The sequence below is a fragment of the Lepidochelys kempii genome, chromosome 1 (assembly GCF_965140285.1).
Source record: "Lepidochelys kempii isolate rLepKem1 chromosome 1, rLepKem1.hap1, whole genome shotgun sequence".
Classification (NCBI taxonomy): Eukaryota; Metazoa; Chordata; order Testudines; family Cheloniidae; genus Lepidochelys; species Lepidochelys kempii.
This window is the reverse complement of record NC_136380.1, coordinates 196,992,893-196,998,892: the sequence shown is the minus strand read 5'-3', so window position 1 is coordinate 196,998,892 and position 6,000 is coordinate 196,992,893. Positions and strand designations below refer to the sequence as shown.

The 6,000-nt window shown below is 38.7% G+C and overlaps 1 protein-coding gene and 1 long non-coding RNA gene across 3 annotated transcripts in view; both read left to right on the top strand.

The window, feature by feature from the left end:
• The first annotated feature begins 2,071 nt into the window (after nt 1-2,071).
• LOC144930167 (uncharacterized) lies at nt 2,072-5,412 on the top strand. Its single transcript, XR_013635271.1, has 3 exons — nt 2,072-2,275; nt 2,554-2,725; nt 5,249-5,412. It is a non-coding gene; the product is annotated as an uncharacterized LOC144930167 (long non-coding RNA).
• Nucleotides 5,413-5,594: 182 nt separating this feature from the next.
• The window catches only part of ZPLD1 (zona pellucida like domain containing 1), a 55,046-nt gene continuing 54,640 nt past the window's right edge, over nt 5,595-6,000 (top strand). For both annotated transcript variants that reach the window (XM_078851315.1, XM_073306738.2), the window contains exon 1: nt 5,595-5,673. The gene's annotated coding sequence lies outside the window, so the exon portion shown is untranslated. The remainder of the gene's footprint in view (nt 5,674-6,000) is intronic.

The following is a 6,000-nucleotide window of genomic DNA, read 5'->3' as shown; positions in this document are numbered from 1 at the left end:
CTGGATCCTTCCAAATGAGCTGAAGGTGATATCTGAGTTGCGATCCAAACTTGGAGATCCATTGCTTTAAAATACAATAAAGAGAATATTTTAAAATGAAGAGGAGTTTTCACACAAGAAATTCACTGCTCTGCTGTTCCAAAGCACACTTATCTAGTCACTGCAAGGTATTTGTATAATCAGGGAAAAACTGGGAGTAGCCTGTTGCAGAAACACTCTCACAGATTTTAGTTTCAGTTAGCAATTGGTGACTATGTTCCCTTCACATCAAATTTGTCTTGCAAAAAGTAACAGCATTCTAACCCTATGGTGGATGAGGGAATTCAGACAAGGAAAAATATGTAACAGGTCATTGGTGACTGTCTTGTTTTAGCTACGCACATCACGGGTGCTTAATGCGTAATAAATAGTGAGAGTTATGGCAATGATGTATTTGGCTAAATATTTGATATTTAGAAAAGAAAAGCAGGTTATTTTAGAACTTGATTATTATTATCATTATTACTATTATTATTATTTATTTATTTGCATCTACAATTCTGAAAGCCACTTTTTTTTAAAAAAAGTTATAATAGAATAAAGTTTTACCTGCTGAGAAATCTTGGTTTAAAAAAAATCCTCTTGGACCAAATCCTGAAGCTTTTACTGAAACAAAACTGCAAGAGGCGTTTAGTTTGAGACTGGACTGTGTGAGAATTTTAACATTTGTCTCATTATAATCAAGCTATATTTTCCACTGAGCTGAGCAATCCTTTCGACCATACTTTTCCTTTCCTTCTACCTCAGCATAGCTCTTTGGCTGCCAAGGCCAAAAGGTGCATCATTGCTGGCTTGCTTTTTAAACCTCTTTCAAAAAAATCCACATGAAGAATCACCCCACCAAATAGCAAAGGAGAAAGCTTGAAATAAGGTAGGATTTATTTATTGACCATGTATAAAGTTTTCTAAACTATCCGTTTTGAGCATCAGCAGTTCTGATTTCAAAGAATGTACAAAAATGAGTGGTGAGATAGGGAAAGGTCTGTGTGGAATGGAAGAAATTTGAGTTTGTAATGAGTAAAGCATGTTGGAATTGTAATGAGGTATGTTTGAGAGCCAGAACAAGTAAATGTATTTTTTGTTTTCTCTTTTGATATATGATATATGCATAGCACTGTGCACTTATATTTTCTTGTGAGAATGACTGATTGAAATTTTGCTATAGAAAGTGCAAAAAACATTGAATATTTTACACAGCAAAATCATTTCTCTACAAATGAATAGCATAAAGTCAAAGAATTAAATGTCTAGCAAGCTCATGCTTTGTGGAAGACAGTCAGTCGCTTGCTATGACCCTTAAAGATGCAGATTCTTCAAAAGAATGAAGATAATTTAGTTTTTGTTTTATTTTTCCACATTAATGAGTAAAGGGGATTCCTATTCTTTAAATGTAAAGGGTAGGTAAATAAAATGTGTTTAGCAGTAAAATTACTGAATGCCATTATTTATAGAGACCTGGATAATGGATCCTTTTGTTTTTATGGGTACATGCAGCATGACCTTTAGATTGTACCTAGTACAACTCAATATTGAAGTGCCCATTTCTAAGTAGTAATAAGATTTGTTAATTGCTTTCTATAAATAACCAGATGAGTTAATTACCATTGGAACAAGTTTTTTCCCCCCTCTGCTATCTAATGTTAATGGATTTAAGGCTAACTTGTGGCCACTCCAATGATGACTGGAAAAGTGAGTGGGGAGAGCACAGGGAGCCAGGCCTACCATCAATTAAAGTGGTAGCTGTAATTTTGATAGTAGGGGATAGAGAGAGAGGTGAATTGTTTGTGCTGTTGGCAGTGTTAATGACCTATAAAGGAATATGTCTTACCAGCAGGAAGGTCCCAAGTCTTCATAGCTGTACAGTGAAGAGCACTGTGGTAGACTGTCTGGGTCTCTTCTCACTTATGCTGATCTAACTACTGACTTCAGTGGAGTTACTTCTGGTTTAGCTCAGTGTGTGAGAATAATCTGGCCTCATTGTGCCTTTCAAAGACATAATATTATACCTCTTCTGTACAGGTCAGGCTTTGAGGACCTGTCATGCAATTCATAGCACTTCATACATAATGGAATTATTTGCTTTGTATTGAAATGGAAAAGTGAAACTACATAGCTGAATCTGGCCCAGGATTTCACTGTGTTCCTAAAGAAAGGAAAACAGCCCAAACATCGTTGGAGGTCTCTGTGAAGCTGTACTTGCTGTCAGCGGTAATGGAGAGAAACTGCAAGCAGTGTTGTAAGATGATTTTATGTTTTTAATCATCTCATTTCAAAACCAGAAAGCAATTTTTTTATAGTAATGGTTTGGTTTTTTTTAAAATCAGGAGATTGGCATATTGGAAATCTGTTACAGGGTAGATGATGCTGTAAACACTCTTGTCTGTGAGACTGAAATTGCACTGCAATATTCAATCATAGATTTGCTTGATGCAGAAAGCTAACTTGTCTAAACTTTAGTAGGAATTAAGAGATGAGAAACTCCTTGTTGCTATGTTTGTCTTCGTTTTGTATTAGGCCAAACCTGGGCTCTTTCGTGTAGGCCATACCACACTGCTGATGGCATGGAATGGACTTTATATAAGAACATAACAGCCATACTGGGTCAAACCAAAGGTCCATCTAGCCCAGTAGCCAGTCTTTCGACAGTGGCCAATGCCAGCTGCTCCAGAGGGAATGAACAGAACAGGTAATCACCAAGGGATCCATCCCCTGTCGCCCATTCCCAGCTTCTGGCAAACAGAGGCTAGGGTCAGCATCCCTGCCCATCCTAGCGAATAGCCATTGATGGACCTATCCTCCATGAACTTACCTAGTTCTTTTTTGAACCCTGTTCAAAACTTTAGTTTTTACTGAGTCCTTACCTAACCAAACTCCTATTAATATTAATGACAGGTTTCAGAGTAGCAGCCGTGTTAGTCTGTATTCGCAAAAAGAAAAGGAGTACTTGTGGCACCTTAGAGACGAACAAATTTATTTGAGCATTTTGTTAATTTTGGGGGGAAAGATGTCAAGGTTCCTTCCCCACTCTGAACGCTAGAATACAGATGTGGGGATCTGCATGAAAACTTCCTAAGCTTACTTTTACCAACTTAGGTTAAAACTTCCCCAAGGTACAAACTGTTTTACCTTTTGCCCTTGGACTTTCGCTGCCACCACCAAATGTCCAACCGGTATATTATTAGGAAAGAGTCCGTTTGGAAACATCTTCCCCCTCCCTCCCCCAAATCCTCCCAAAAGTTACACCCCCCTTCCTGGGGAAGGTTTGATAAAAATCCTCACCAATTAGCATAGGTGACCACAGACCCAAACCCTTGGATCTTAAGAACAATGAAAAAGCATTCATACTCTTAAAAGAAGAATTTTAATAGAAGAAAAAGTAAAAGAATCACCTCTGTAAAATCAGGATGGTAAATACCTTACAGGGTAATCCGATTCAAAACATAGAGAATCCTCCCTCTAGGCAAAACCTTAAGTTACAAAAAGACACAAAAACAGGAATATCCATTCCATTCAGCACAGCTTATTTTTCTCAGCCATTTAAAGAAATCAGAATCCAATGCATATCTAGCTAGATTACTTACTAAGTTCTAAGACTCCATTCCTTTTCTGTCCCCGGCAAAAGCATCACACAACACATTATCACACTGGTGGTATCAGAATGATAATCATGAGCAGGACATAAATGCATAACCTCAGCACAGCATGGCTTCTGCCATTACTGCACTTAGAAGATGACTGCTGCAAAAAAATAATGCAAACTATGTTGCAAACTATGTAGGCCTGTATACCTACACAATACTTTGATGCTTAGAGTGATATCCTAAATGCAGTAATGGCAGAAACAGGACTTTGCTCTGTTTAAAAAAAACAAACCAACCAAAAACCAACCCACCACCCATAAAAATTTGAGCAATTTGTTAGCCTCTAAGGTGCCATTAATATTAATGGGAGGAATTAGCCGGAATAAGGGTCAGGTATTTACCTGGGTAAAGACCCCCTTAATGTTTGGTCTATAATAATAAATCAGATCCTGTAGTCTTTACTTGGTCAAAACTCCCGTTGAAGTCAATGAGTTTTGCCTGTTTAAGAAATGAGGAAGGCAAGATTTGGTTCTCTATGCTTACTGTGAATCAGTAAGGGCCAGATTCTGCCTCTCTCTTATGTGGGTGCACAGTGTTGGATGACTCAGGGACTGCTTCCTCCAAATTCCTTTGGAGGTGCACAATGCGCTGATGGAGAATAGGACATTGGTTTCCCTCCACACTGACCAATTGAGCTGGCTGGCTGTGCGGGGGTGGAGGAATCTGTACCTCAAAAAGGGGCATGGTAGTGTGCACACAGCCTCTGCCTTGGGGAGAGTACTTCTTGCTGTTCCTTCTGGAGCACTGTGGCTAGGCATCACTCCTTACTATGGACTGTACTTACATGGCATAACTGAGTTCTTGCTATTTAAGGGGCAGTGTGATTGCTTATTTCTGCTATTTGTCATTAAACACTGGTGGTATCAGAATGATAATCATGAGCAGGACATAAATGCATAACCTCAGCACAGCATGGCTTCTGCCATTACTGCATTTAGCAGATGACTGCTGCTGCAAAAAAAATGCAAACTATGTAGGCTTGTAAACCTACACAATACTTTGATGCTTAGAGTGGTATCCTAAATGCAGTAATGGCAGAAACAGGGCTTTGCGCTGTTTTAAAAAACCAAAGCAATCAAAAACCAACCCACCACCCATAAAAACCCCACCTTACTCAAACATTCCCTGTGGTGCCAAAAACTGTAGGTTACCATTTCCTTACCCAATGAGTAATAATAGTTTATAGGTACGGACTCTTCCAAGTAAAACCAAAGCAGGGAGAAACCCCCTCTGCCCAAGGTGCTTTTTAAAAAAAAGTAGAATTCCAGAACTACAGAAGTAGATGTTATGAAGTAGGTTCAGTTTCTAGCAGCTTGATCTTTGTCTTTGTGCACAGTTGGCTTTGTGTGCATTGATGTCTTGTTGGTAATTATAGTTCTGATGACACTTTGTATTCACGATGACACTCCATATCAGTTTCATCGCAACATGAAATGTTGCTTTTTTTTAATGAGTTTAACCCAGAATTGAAAAGGCTAGACATTTCTCACAATGGGACATGGATAACCTTGCAGATTAGCTACTGATCCTATCTCAGTGCTTGTCTCTCACTCTTTCTCTCTTTTTAGGCAGACAAGGGTTTCCCTCATCAAGCTGACGACAGAATAATTTTTCCAGGTTGATTGCTCACCCCACATGGACCTCTTGAGATATTTGTACAGAAGAAAAATGGAGATCAAAACCCAGGGAAATAAAAAGAGAGAGAGAGAGAGAGAAATTCAGGGTTGAAAAAAGCTACCATAAAGAACCTGCTCCGGTTTCAGTCTGGTGATGAACAGACTTGTTAAGAATTCTAAGACCTGTCAAATTTTCCCATCCTAAATCCAGGCATATTTTTAAAAGAATTTTCATAATGAGTGTCTCTTTTCCCCCATCTGAAGGGTCGGAGTATTTTCTGAAAAAGTTCTGCAGGGCAGAGAAGTCAAACACTTATTCACATGCAGCAGTACAGGATAGATGGAGTACAGTTGACTTCACAGCTACAGGGGATTTGGTAAGTGCCCATCATGTAAGCCACCTAAAACTTTCTAGAATATTAGCATTTTGGTTTTTTGTTTGTTTGTTTGTTTGTTTTTAAAAGGCTGCTTTCTTTGTTTATCATTTTATCACCTGTTAGGCAAGGCTGACCTCATTGGGAACTCGAGTGATGGAGGAGAGGGCATTACTTTAGGAGCTGACTATGAAAAAAGGGAAACAAATGTGAACATTTGCCAGTGTCAGAGTCTGAAAAGAAACATTAATTTTTCAACTTGGATTTTATTTGATAAGATCCAGTCCAGACCCATATTATTGTTTTGATGTGAGAAGGGCATCAAGGGTC